Here is a 15,116-nt window from a genome sequence, read left to right as displayed (position 1 = left end):
TTTCTGCAGACCTTACTAGCTGTTGTTGTGTTTCTTGGGATTTTTTTGACAGTAAACATCTGTTTTTCAGAGCGTTCTTGAACACGGCAACATCTGCGGGACAGATACTGCTCATCCACTCAGCCTTTTTTATTGATCATTTACCATACATTTGATGACATATTGATTTGAACTGGTTTGTTTTTCTGCTGTTGTGTACAGTAACACAACGTTGTAGGCAAGATGTACAGTTTACATGGTTCAGTGTTCATTTCTTGGCCCACTGGTTTTATATGCATTGCCAGGGGAAATAATGCTTCCATTGTGTGCATGTAAAAAAGAATACAGTGAAAATAATCTTCTCAGTGGGCAGCCCTGTAAAGCTCAACACTCTGCAAGCCCCAGCAGTGAAGGAAAATGAGAACTTTAGAGCCTTCACACGCCCTTTTTTTTTTTAAACGTGTCAGGCACTGTTGGCACTTTGGTCCTCACTGATGTTACGGATAGATGGGAATGAGGCCAAGTTTAAAAGTAATTTGAAGCATATTCCTTGAAGTGAGTGATGCATTTTAAAAACTCTGGATGGAAGTGTGTCTTGCATTACTTTTATAGCTAAAACTGTGTATTTGTGTGTGACAATGTGACATTTCTAGTCCTGTCCTTATATGGTGACTAGTTGGTAGAAATAAATGTTTGCACAAACATTTTGTTTTCTGTCTTATACGATGGCAGTGGCCAAGTCCATCGCAGCCCAATGCTAATACTTCTATACTATTTAATATGCCAAAGAAAAAAATTAACGTTTCCCAACATAGTACAGAACACAGTGTGCCACAAGTACCAGGATGTTCTATGTCTCAGCCAGCAAGCCAGTATTTTTAGTTCGTACTGATCGACTGCAGCCCATGCATGCCTTCCTCCTGCCATACTCTCTTCCACGCCCCTGTTTTCTCCAGATGCTGGCTACCTGATTGGTTTCTACCTGTGAAGTCCAGGCCATAGTGCTAATTGGCTCATTTGAAACTGGCCTGTCCTCATCCAAGGCCCTCGCTTAAAGGAGCACAGCTCTCTCTGTAGTGATAAAAGCACCATTTTTACCTTTTTTGTTTTTGCTTGCATACCAAAGTGTTCCGGTTCTCTACAGTAGCTATAGCCCAGCATATACTCGATTACCTATCTTAATCTACTGAGTAGCTCTAAGCAGGAGAAGACGTTTTGCACAAAAGGAATAAATTCCTTAAACAAAGATATACTGTATTTTCCTGCTGGCGGAGCAAACAAAGAGATTTCAACAGCAGACAGATAAAAGGCTGGCAGCTGGAATGCAGAAACCACTTGTTTTGTCCTGCATGTAACCTAATTAATTTCCTTCTGGTGTCTTATTGTGACAGAACAGGTTCTTTTCTTCTTGTTCTAAAGAACAAAAAATAAGGTAACATGTGATTAAAACTTATTGGTTATCATAATGAATTTGATGTTTCACTACAATATATGCTATACCGCAGTATTTAAGCGCCTATAACCATAATATATTTGGTATATCTTTTTTTTTATTTTATTTTATTTGTTTTTTTTATTTTTTTATTTTTTTAATTTTTTTTTTTATTTACACAGTTTGCCACTAATAGAGAACAGTTTTGGCTAAATGTGGCTAAATGTGTTTCATTTAGGAACTCACTCCAATGTGAAAAAGTATCATCTGTTCAAATTGTCTCGGTATGAACATGCACAGCACACTTAAATAAATTCAATTATCATTATTCATATAATAATATAATTCACATTATATGCAAATAGAATCCTATCACATGAGTGTGTGTCTTATTTAGACAGGCTTCTCAAAATAAATGCCATTGTACTTGTTAAGAGGCAGTGACAAAGTGTTGGAATGGATTTCAGCATTCTGCCAAGAAGAATGAGAGATTACTCAGAAAGCTGAAATTGGAACGGTGTGTAGAGTGCATGCTACTCATTGTTCTCTATGTTATTTAAATCTCCGAACAAAAGTGAATGGATCGCCTGCAGCTTTGACTACAGGTGCATGTAGTTTCTAGTGCAGCTGGTGGAAGAAATTGGACATGGTTTCTGTTGAGCCGAAGTTGTCAAATGTTGTGGAGACACACAAAAGACATTAAATATATTAAATAGTGCCTGGAAAGGAGCATTAGAATAAAAAGTGAGCGCTGGCCGTTGTGGCTTTATCATCACAAATACATCTTCACAGATTTGTTGTGGGTGGTTTATGTAATGTAGCACAGCAGTGTACATATCTCCATGACTATTGTGTTGTTGAAATTCTCTGGTAGAGCACACAATAGCTTCATGGGCAGTATTCTACTGATGATGATGATGCTTCTGTCGCTTAATGTTCACCACAGCTCTATTAACAGTCCTGCCTTCAGTGTTCAGTGTTCACATTGATAAAAGTATTTTTTTTTTCTTCCTCTTTGGAAAGTTGTATTCTGGCTCATTTAGCAGATGCAGCTCAGTCTCTCAATGCAATTCTTTTAGAAGTCACAGAAAACCCTGGGGAGTAAGTGTCTTTGTTTAATGTGACCTCATGAAGAATAAGTAGCCTGGTGTGAGGTTTTTTTTTTTACCCTGAATCACTTCAACAATGGGGGACCTGGGTGATACCACCAACACTGCAGGAGAGGGAGAGAGCATAAAAAGCTACTGGGATCCACTCAGACAAACTGTGAGCATTAGAATCTTGCCACCCCCATTCTTCACTGCTTCTTTTGGTCTCTCTCCTCGGCTCGCTTGGGAACTTATTCTCGAATTCAACAGGATGGCTTCTAATGAACCCACACCTCAATTTCCAAAGCAAACTAGCATTTTTATGGAACAATGTGCCACCATTATGAGATGGTCCTTAAGGGATTTTCTGAAGTCTGTAGCACTGCTTCAGTGGTGCAGTTTATCACTTCCCTAGATTAGCAATGCATAGAGGAGGGAATGTTACTGCTAACAGCATTGAGAATGGGCCTAATTTTTATTGTGAATAATGAATCTAAAGGTTAGGCCATGCTCTGCCGGGACTAGGAGAGCTCAATACACCACTATTAATGCAGACTAAATACTCACAAAACAGCCATATGCATTGTGGTGCATATAGTCAAAACACACACAGAAACCCTGCAATTATCTAACAACATCTCAGGGAGAAAATGTGTTTCTGTGAGATTATTTTTATCTGTAAGCTAATCAAAAGGCTACTATCATGACCAGGAAGTTAAAATAAAACAGCCTCTGAGCTTACATAACATCAGCAGTAACCAAACTGTATACAGCACACTTTATTTTTGGTTATGAATAATTGGTGTATATGTGTTGTTGTTTGATAGAGATCCCCCATATCCTATATAAGGCTAAGTGCAGTCAGAGCCAATTCCAGCTCTCAGGGGGCGAGAGGTTGATTAAAACATTGATAGAGATGCTTCCTCATTTACTTAATTTTAGATTTCTATGTGTTATGTTTTCTGTGTGTTTTTCTAATGTTGCTGTGTGTTGATCTCTCTTAGCCAAGAAGACAGTAATTGACCAACAACCTGGTAGTCACCAAAGATTACAATCTGAACTCTCAAGAACAAGCAACAAATTGTCATCACAAAGATAAACTCAACTAGTTTACCAGCAAAGCAATGATGCAGTGCACAGATAAATTATCCTAAGCAATGGTATTATAGGACCCTGCTACTGTGTAATAAATTATAAATCAAGCAGAGACCATTGTCCTTATGTCCGTGCTGGTACAAACCATATCTCATCGCCCTTAGGGCTTTATTTCTCTTTGTAGCACCTTAGATACATATCTAATGCTGTCACAAAACCATTCTGATACTTCAATTAAAACAAGAAATAAAAATATTAACCAGCATGTAAATACCGGTATGTACTACTGACCGTGCAAATTAAGGTTTTTTGAAGACTTTAATCATTTTTATTGTGAGTAAATAAACGTCATAAACAGTTTGACCAGCAATATGCGGACGCCTCATTTTACCTTGACTGCAAAAAAAAGAAGTTTGACCAGAAAAATCAAAGTGAGTGCAAAACAGTATTTAAAAAAAAAAAAAATCCTACTGAGGTCCTCCTGCTGCTGCACCAAAGCCTGTCTGCCCAGAAACAAGGTGTTACAGGCATTCATTAAAATTGGTATTTGGCATGATTAATGATACTTGCAATATACAGGGAAGCTACAGGCTCTATTAAGGCTTTGGCAGGGTAATTCAGCTGCGTTGGGTAAAAGGGGTGGGTGGTCCTCGCTCCTCTCTGAGGAACCCCGCTTGCTCTGTCATGTAGTGCTGTGCTGTATTGCCGTTCAGGAATCAACACAATAACTTGATTTCGTTGGACGAGGAGTCTCTTCTTTTTTTTTTTTTTGCCTGATCATTATTTCCTCATTTTGCATTCATTTCATCAGAGATAATTTATCTCTGCCTGCTTTAATGAAGTGATAATTCCATGATAATTAACGTAATCCTGCACCAAAGCAAATTTGCCTAATGACTGTTGTTTTGATAGTCAGAGTTGGTGCATGGGAGAATGTCCACACTGGGAGGAATCAAGGCTCTGTGCCAGACAGAGGAAACAGGAGAGAGCAGAGACAGGAGCCAGAGGAGGGAGAAGACTGCCAGAGAATTTTACTTTGTGACCTTAACTTTCTGCTGTGGGTTGAAAGGACCCTAGCACTTTTCATTCAGCAGTTCAAATAATAGGGTGCTAATAGGTCAGCACAGAGAGAGAAAGCCTATTTGGTCTACCCTCTTATGTCTGACTACAAATATGACTGCGTGGAAATGATGAGCCAGGTGAGGGAGGACTTAGGCCAAGGTATTGTTCCTGACATTTCATTTGTTCTGGGGTACCAACTTTGACATTTCATTTGTTTGATATTTGTTCGACCCACGCAGCAGAAAAGTTTAACCTTTTCAAATCCCGGATTAAACAGCCATAAATACTCCTGCTGCAGTCAAAACAAATAGATTAACACTGGATAACGTGTCAACAGTTGATCATGCTGTAAAGATATGTATGTATGTCTGACTCATGCGTGTCGAGAATATAGATCAAATAATTAAAAGAAGCAATTTAATAGAAGCAGATGAGTTACCGTTTCACAGATAAACATGGATATAATTAACATCACAGTGTTGTTTGCCTGGTTCGGTATTATTATTATTATGTAGTAGGCTACTTTGTATTATATATAGCTTATATAGATGTATAGGCAATAGGATGGAAGAGAGGCTCAACCACAGGTCCATGGCACTTGTCTCTTGATATGTTTTAAATATATCTGCCTCTTGAACCTGGCTCCTCACAGTACTTGGACAACAATGGTGTTTGAGTGTACAACTCACTTATATAATTACTCTTGGCATAGACCTTTAACAGGTTCAAGCACAGTATAAGGTTAAGGTTTTATCTGAGCATACACATGTTGTATGCATGTTAGCTTAATGAAACTGAAAGTGTAATCTTATTTTAGGTATTATAAATCAGAGCTGCACCTTGTGGTAAAATAACTTTATCCGGGAGTTTGAACTTGCTTGTGGTTGTTAGTATTATTTTCTTAATAAATTCTAGTTGAGCTGTTTTTTCCCCTTCTTTTTTTATTATATAATGAAGTCCACAGTAGATGAAGAGAACATTCATAATGATAATGTATACACCTCATTAAAATGTTTACAGGGAAAGACTAAGTATGTGTGGGTCCAATTTGATCCTGCCAGAAACACAACACTTTCCTGAGAAAATGAGAGAATATAGTGTAAAGAAACAGATACTTTATTATTTTTTGTCAAATAAAAACAAAGCAAAAACATAAAGACAGGTCATTACATGCAAATGGAGCCATCCACTGGTTAATTCTGGATGTAGTGACATCTGGCAGCCCAGAAATCACCACCATGTTTGTGTATTATGTATGTTTAGGCATACAGAGGAAGCGTTACCCCCCCCCCCCCCCCCCCCCCCCCCAATCCTTGACAAGCTGACTGACCCACTTCACTCAGGAAGTGTTTCCACTGGGAAAATTGTTTTAAAACAAGCTCATGGTGATAATAATGAATTAAACACACTTCCACTGAAGTCTCAGGCTTATTAGTGTTCTGCTGATCAGCAGTGTGTGTAGCCATGTAACACCAATAAGCATCAGCTGCTTATTTTAGTTAATAGACAACTGGATTACAGGTGAGTTACTGAAAGGAATTTTATGGAAGTGTCGTTGACACTGACATCATACTTATTTAAATGAGACATTTTCACTCTATCCGTGAGGACAGATTGCTATTTATTTTGCACGTATTTACAGTGACACTGGTAAACAGTGGTAAAATAAAGCGCTGGAAGCAGAGTACAAGTGAGCAGTTGATGAGATTTGAATCAGAAATGATCTAGGCAGACTCCATAAAATAGTATTAGCTACATGTTTTACTAATCCGGTCAAATGGAAATGCTTATAGTGTCTGTGCACAGGTGAAAAGATAAAAAACATGTGTTATTATAATAAACATTTATTTATCATTTGAACTGTGTACAAGTACTGTATTGCCATCAGCAGAAATATCTCGTTACCCAGCCAGAAAATCACTGGTCCATGAAAATGCCCTTTAAAAATCATTTTCTGACCGCATGCACACTGTATTTTGGCTCAAGGATGATATTTGTGTATTTAAAGATCGGTCCTTTCTGCCTTATGTGTTATGTTGTTGCCTATATGGAGCAAACAAACAGCCATTTGCACCTTCAAGTGATTCCTTACTCCTGATTCCTTAGAGTTCCTTACTCCATGGTCGCTGAGGCAAACCTAACTGATATGATATGATATGATATGAGACAGTTTTTTTTTTAATCCACCATTTTTTTGGGAATTCTTCTCACATTTGAACAAAGTGGTGACTTTTTCAAAAGTGTAAACATGATTAAAAATAATAATAATAACAATAACATTCACCCCAAAAGAATGGTGCATTTTTTCATTTGTAATTGCATTTTGTTGTCACGTTGTTGAATGTTGCGTCAGCTCAGAGATGCAAGAATTCACAAACAGAAAATGATTTTGATTAATGTATTTAAAACTGCAATCAATAATCTACAAACATTATTAACTTTATTTGGAATAATTTCTCAAAACACAGCCACTGAGTAATGAAGTGTTGTCACTAATGGAAAATGCAGTGTGGAATAAGTGAGGAAACATACAGTATATTGGAGTAGGCACAAACCCCCCCAAAAAACAGTGCAGTTCAACTCATTTTCTGAGGAAGCCTAATAGAAGGTTTCTCAGGCCCTAAAAAGTCCAGCTGTTGACAGAGAAACAGGGTGGTCTGTCATTAAAAACCTCCAATTTGCTGAGAAAAGAATGACAATGTGCCCAAAAGGCCTCTGCAGTGATGGGACCTGCACACCTATTCACAGCAGTGTGAGGGTTTGTGTGTGGGAGGATTAATTAGGGAAGCTTGTTGGGTTCCTCTGTTCAGAGTACGTAAATAATTTAACCATCAGGGGTCAGATCCTATTAACCAGTGTGACATCAGGTCTGTATTGTGGCAGTGTTTATAGAGCTACAAATTACTGGGGAAGCTAAAGAGAAACAGGGTTAAGAAAGCGCAGCACTACATGATGCAGCCTTGCACACTTTGTCTGACAGTGAAAGCGTGTCACAGTTATAACTACAAGCATCTAATACTCTCACTCACAGCTAAAGGTGGGAGAGGTATAAATTGGCTCTGCTGATTCTTTAACTGCTTCCATCAAACCAGATTAGGAAGGTGAGCTGAAAGATGGACCCCTGATGGTTAATTGAGGTTTTATTAATGCTGCTGAAATTCCACAGGAAAAGGAGCCAATATGACCGCAGGGCTAGCAGGGAGCCTTCCACATTGCACTGTTTTACACCAATTACAGGCGTTTCCCAGTGTCTTTATCCTTACACAGTAGGCAAAGAAACCTATTTCATTTGACCTTGAATGTCCCTGTGTGGTTTTCTGCTCTGAGGATACAGAGACACTCCCTAGTGAGAATTCTATAATTAATAATTCATCAGCTCATTGCTAACAGATAGCAGTCTGGTGGAGGACTGACACATTAGTAGTTTGGGGGCAGTCTTTTCACTCAGTCCTAATGAGGTGTTTATAGTTGATTATGTAACAACACTATTATTCAGAATTGACTTATTAACCATTTTGCCACTGTCTAAATGATCAATATCACTGCTGCTAAAAAGTAATAATTATTCTGTAAATATTTAAATTGCTGTTCTTTTACAGCCCTGTACAGTATTGTAGTTTATCGTTTAGATAGTAGATTCAAGACTTTCCTAAATGATTAGTTTAAGGCAATGTTCACTACCAGCTGAAGCCATGAAAAAGCACAATTTAATGTCATGACTGGTATCAATCTTCTCCTCTACTTTTAGTGCGTATTTCCCAGAATGTCAGGTTTGTTCTAACAGTTATGTGACTCCTGTCTAAATATTTGTTAATAACCTTTTTTGAGTACCCTAATAGATTCTTCATTTTTGATCTTGTCTAGATCCTTCTAGCAAGTTCAGAAAGAAAGTATGATGCTGCTGTCTGCGGCTGTTTACTAGTATCTCTGGATGAATTGACACATCTGCCTGCTGGTGTTGCTGGTGTCAAGTAAATTGAAAACCGGCAGTGGTAGCTGTCACAAACGTTACTGTGGTGGTTACAGACACTATTTACAGCCCTCCCAGATCAAGGCTTTGCTTCTCCAGTTGCCTGTGCACGCACAGTTTTGTCAATTTACTCTACTCTGCACCAGTGGATTGCATGAATATTAAATTTAGGCTCTCAAAAGTGTCTAGCGGTGTGTATTTGACCAGGGAAAAATGGAACATGGAACTGTGTCTAACATCTTGAGGTCATATATATATCCACATGATTAATAGTTCAGGCCATCTTTTTCCTTCTCTATCTGTGCATTTTAGTAGGAATATCATGATCCTCTGCACACATGGGTAGTAAGGTGTCAGCAGAGCTCAGTACATTGACAGAAAATATCTTCCTGCAGAATCAGACCCCTCCTCTATTGATTTTATTAAGTACACCCAGAAATCGGTGCTAACTGCCTTTTAGAATGACGACCCCCTTCTGCTAGTGAAGCTTTCAGTCTGTATAACATTAATATTCATTTTCTTAGTTTTAACGAACCAGGCAACAAGCATGGAGTGCCCCGGGAGCACTGCGTTTAGCATCAATGGAGATACAGTCAAACAACCAAACGCAGAGGAAGTTGGCTGTCTCCTTCCCCTGGGCCCCATATTAATGAGACGATGCCACACTGCAGCCAATTACAGCCACTCCCAGACAGATGCCTTTGGTCCAAGACAACCACCCAGCGTAGACTCAACCCCCACCTCCTCCAAGTCACCCCTCCTTTACATGAGAAAACATACATCATTTCCCTCTGACAAAAATCCATTCGGGATATAAATTATGCATGTTATTGCAGTTAAAGTAGCCACCAACAATGGATGTTAAAAGGGGAAACTTTAGTACTCAAAACAAAATGTCCTGTTAACCCACATGTGATTCCATGTGTTTAGAATATACATTGTTTGATTAACTTGTCACTTACACGTCCATCCATCCATCCATCCATCCATCCTCTGAAACACTCCTGTTCAGGGTTTGCTGGGGATGTAGGGTTTTCAGCACCCAAAGGGCAGGAGGCAATAGACAGGTGGACATCACCAGCATACTAGAGAGCTAGAATTGGTGCAGATAACCACACTTTCACAGAGTACACACAATAAGAAACACATTTATACCTCCAATATATCTGACCTGCAGCATGCAGTCTTTGAACTAAACACAGACGGACAAGAAAGGAGCATGCTCAAAGCATGGTTGAGTTGGTTTTGACCTTCTCAATGTGAGGTGACAGATCTCAATATGCAATTATGAGTCATCAAAACCATTCTAACAGAGTATTTAAATCATAGCTTCCAATAAAATAGCTATACAGCAGCCTTAAAAGAAGTCCTATAAAATGTAATACTCTTGGTGGCCAGTCTAGCAGAACAAAGACGACTCTAAATAAGAGTGCTTTCTGTTAAAAGGGCTTGTCTAACTCTTGTGAGATGGCTTATTAATTGTGCATTACAAAGTTGAGGCAGTGAAAATAAGGCTATACCTGCCTGGAATCGCAGCATTCGTGGCACTGGATGACACGACTGCGGCCCTTCCAATAGGCAGACTAAGTGGCTACACTGATCACAATGACCATAAGCAGCAGCTGCTTTGCCTGCTGAACTTTGAGTTCACAGCTGCTTTTTCAATTACAGCCAGTTTTACAGTACAAATTCATACAATGGAAAACATTTCTTTTACCTCATTGTCTGTTATGCAGAATGTCCTGAGTAGGAAATGATGTTTCTGTGGAGAGGCTTTAAAGCAGTGATTGTCTTGTGGCCCACGCTTTCCATCCGGCCCCTTGAATATCACTGAATTGCCTGGTTAGCAAGGAAAACTAACCAAGGGATACATTGACATACAGCCAGGGATGGATTGAACCTTGACATTAAACAGGTGGTTCTCAATGAACACTTCTTTTGTTGTTTCCCATGCACATATTATCTATTGTCAGTCCTCCAAAAACGGCTTTTGGAAGACAGTCAGTTCCTTTCATGCATTTTTATACTGTTCATTTTTTTAATGTAGCTTTCTCCACCTGGTCCAATAGTGAACGGGTCACAGATGATCCAATGACTTCAAAGTCATCAAATCTGAGTAAGTGAGAAATTTTCGCACAGCTAAATTTCTTCATGTACTCTGTGAAGTCGCTGTCCCCTACTGTCTTAGGTGTGCAATAAAATAGCAGCCTCCCCCACAACAGCTTGGCAGCCTAACAAATATGAAGCCAAAATATCGCAATCGCCCTCTAGGGGCTTGCCACTGTATAGGTAATGAGTCTATCATCACTAACAAAGGCTACATAATGACATAAATTTGGAAGGAAAAATAAAACATTCATATATCAAATATTAATATATAACAGCACATTTTTTATCTATTTTTTTGTACAAGATCATCTGGCCCTTATAGTTTCTGCCGAGAAAAATTCCGGCCCTTGGACAAATGTAGTAGATGACCCCTGCTCTAATAGTATAAACCCTTAAAAATGTGTGCTGCATACAATAAAATCAAAGATTTCTATGAAGACTTCAGACAAAAATTCTTTATCATTGTTTCCTTTTATTATTTAGTTGTGTGGCCATTTATAATTTAAGCCTTAAATTCAAGGCCTAATCTTGTGCTTGAAAATTACTCTGTACTACAAACTATACAGGCCAGGACATTGTTCAGCAAGAACATTTGCACTTTGACATCATCTGTGAATATGGAAAGAAAATAAGTACTAAATCTGCCAGAATCTGGCAGCTAATGTGCGCAGACAAAACACTGGCCCATTTTGAGAGTGGAGGCAGACAGATACCAATAGGGGCCTGGGGACCTGAAAATCGTTGGGCTTGGCTGGTATTCAGGGTAAATCAGGGCCAGTAGTACGATGCATGGGCCCGATACAACTCAAGGGAGGGGGCGGGAGTAGCATGACTGGAATTAATTTTCTGTGATTGAGGCAATTGCCAAGGTTTCTGCAGAGAATCAAACAGTGGAATGTCATCGGAAGTGTTGTGTTCAGAGGCAATGTATCCTTGGTCACACTTAGCGCCATGGAGATGTTAGTGATAGCTTTATCTTGTATGTCTTTGAAAAACTAGGAAAAAGGCTCTTCCCTTGAGGAAATAAAAACTTTCTTTTTAATTTTAGGTGAGGACCATCAGAGCCTAATTTTAAAAAGACCGGAGCTTTTCATTATTTGAAGCATTATAAGCACAGATGCTGGAAAGGTGACGTGTTTGACACCAACTCAGAACAAAATATTGGACATACTTGACCAAACTGAGCTACAGCTAAAGCTAAATTGATTATTTTATTTTATGTGATGCTTCTATTCCCAATGAGTAATTATTTGTTATGATGTTGCAGCACCTTCCCAGTGTGTGCTTAAACTCTGCAGTACATAAACCTCAGTTCTTCATTCTTTACTAGATTGTCAGTTCACCTGTCCAGTAGTGCGCTCCGGCCAATCATTCTTCGTAATTTATATTTCCTTTGTGTTTTGTGATCAGTGGAGTAACTATCGGGTTCCTGTGCCAGGCTTTTGGCAGGACACCCACCTTCTCTTCAGCAAAGGACCAAGATCTTACTATGGCTGCTATGGAGGACTGCCTTTTACTGACCGGCTCAACCATCGTTTGTTGTTGATACTGTTCATATTTACTTATTATTAAATAAACTGCTGCATGTTCCTCCTTTTTGGTTCAACTCTAACCCATAGTATAGCCTATATCTCATGGCATGTGAGGGGCTAAGAAATTAAGAGTAATAATCACAAACAAAACCATGACAACAGTTGTTTGTAGTCTATATACAAAATGTAAATCAGACTGTAAACCTTGTGTAAACACACTGAAAACCTTCAGTCAACTGTAAATATATCCTGTGAGTCTTTTCCAGAGGGATGCTCTCACAGCCTCTGGAAAGCTGTATTTACTGAATGCAAACACACAGTAATTGTTATAATCTTTATTAAAATGAAGTGCTCAAATGTGAGACAATTGAGAATTTAAACAGAAGTCCAGTATTGGTACTTGAAAACAAGTGTAACCAGTATTCTGCTTCATTAATGTAAATGGAAAATGCTGAATGGGTTTCATTTGAAATATAAACAATGTGTAATGTGTGCTCTATTGTGTTATTTTTGCCTGAAACACCAAGCTGAGTTAAATGGAAAGGAAGACATCTGGGTTTAAGTTTTTATTTCTTATAAAATAAAAGTAAATATTTTTAGTGTAATGTAGTCGTCTACAATATCAGCTATAAGCCCATGTCAACAAGCCATGAGTAGACTGCAATATAGCTTCCGGCCTCCTGGGGCAGCAGCGTGCGGAGGCAGCACTGAGCTGCCAAGTTGCTGCGAGCCATGAAAAAAATAAGACATTTTGGACCAGTTTGTACGTCGGCATTTATATCATCAACGGACTTTAACTTCACAAGTACGTTTTTGAGTTTTAGTTTTCAGACGCAGTGAAGTGTTTCTGACAAGTCCACTGGCCCTCTCTTCCACCAGTATCAAGGTGTGTCCAATTAGCATCGTTATTAGCATCAAAAGCCCACGTTTGTAGCCGTTTAGTTCGCCATAAATGGTTGTAAATACGTGCTGAAATGAAACGTATACACATAATTTGAACATTGTCAGTGAAAACACGGCGGGGACAGACACAACCTCTCAAATCACATCATCAGCAACAGGTGCTGTCATCAGTTAGCGTGGCTGCCAGGAAGAGCCGACGGCAGACATCTGCAGCAAAGATAGCGGTGTAGTGTTGGAGCAGACACATTCGTCCCACCGCCAGCATCAGGGCTATCATCAGCAGCGGAAGTGTTGTTTGTCTGGCAAGGCTTGTAAACGACAGCTCTTGTGGGGCAGATAAAGTAAAGATGAGAGAGCACTCAACGGGCCAAGAGTCAGGACAAGCCAGATGAAGAACTGGGTCAAAGGCAGCTCAGTGTACACAATGATGGAAGGATTTTGGAGAAATGGTTTTGGACAACTCATCAGTTTTAACCTGGATGTCTACTCCAGCAGGCTTACATATAAAACCTGAGGCCACCTGAGCCGCTGACACTGAAGAGACCTGTTGGTGCATCGCTGACTCCCAGACAGACTGTCCCAGGAGGGAAATTAATCCTATCTGCAGGTTTGGCTTTGACTGTCATTGGTCCAGAACAGACCTGTCCTATCCTGCTCTGGAGTTCAACCTGGTAATCGATGCAATTGAGGATTGGATACGTTTGCACACACACAAGGACAAGAAAGAGCCTCTAAAGGTAAGACATCCTATTTACTGTGAGCAGTGTGATGGAGTTTGGTGCTTACTTGTACTATTTGTTGGTTGTTTGTTAGAAATAGCTTGTTTGTTGTTATCATGGGTGATTTCTGTCTGGTTTACTTGAGCTGACTGTAAATGAACGTAGGGTCATCTCATGTGACAGTGTTTCCATGAGGCTGTCACATCAGTCGGTTGTTGAGCTAAGTGGATGATGGGTTTGCTCTTTGACAGTCTGTTACCTTTGTTGCAGTGAGTGAAGTAGCCCTGCTGAGAGCTAAGGTGACGGTGGGCTGCAGCTGTCATTCAGATAGACTGTCACATCTAGCTCTAATTAATTAGGTTAGATATGCATGCATTGTTGACATTCAGGCTTGTACAGATGTTCCAATAGACACTGTGGTAATAGTAGCGCACACACAGGAAGCCTTGGGTTGAACTACAGTATTTAATTATCCAATGTATCTGTGGCGTTGTGCTAAAATATTTATATTTAAAACAATATCTGCATGTTCTACCCATGTCAGCTCCCATTTTCCAAGACATGCATGGTCACTCTGAATTGTGTGTGAATGGTTGTCTTTCTCTAAGTATTATTCCTGTGACAGACTGGAGACTGACAGACAGGGTGTACCATGCTTCTCACCTAGTAACAGCTGGAATAAGCTCCAGCTCCACATGATACCGTACACAATAGAGCTGATAAAACTGATGGTTGGTGGAGATATGTATATTGCAAATCACAATTTTAATGAATCCTTACTCTTTACATTATATGTATATTTTATGAATCTGCAGATTATTCTTACAATTACCTGAAGAATAGTTAGATCTTGAAAGTTTGGAAATAGTTGCACTCGAATGAATTTACTGTGAATATTTAAGGTGTTATGTTTTGATATGCAGATTGTATTTTCTTCAGCATCAAGTAAACAGCACACAGACAAGGACAAATGAAGTAGCAAATCTAATGGTGTAAAGAAACAAAGTGAGGTATCATGATACATGTGTGGACATGTTATTCTTTCTATAGATACATGCATCTTCTGCAGTCAGTGCAGCATAATAGATAGGAAGTTTTTTAACTGGTAGCTGTGTTGTCATGTTATAGTCAGATTAAAGTAATCTAAGGTAGTTTTGTTACTACTTGTGGTTTCTCACCCTAATTAGATTTAGTTCACTTATTGTGCAAAATATGGTATTTCTGGGT

The sequence above is a fragment of the Parambassis ranga genome, chromosome 10, assembly GCF_900634625.1.
Source record: "Parambassis ranga chromosome 10, fParRan2.1, whole genome shotgun sequence".
In the NCBI taxonomy this organism is placed as follows: domain Eukaryota; kingdom Metazoa; phylum Chordata; class Actinopteri; family Ambassidae; genus Parambassis; species Parambassis ranga.
This window is presented reverse-complemented; position numbering follows the sequence as displayed.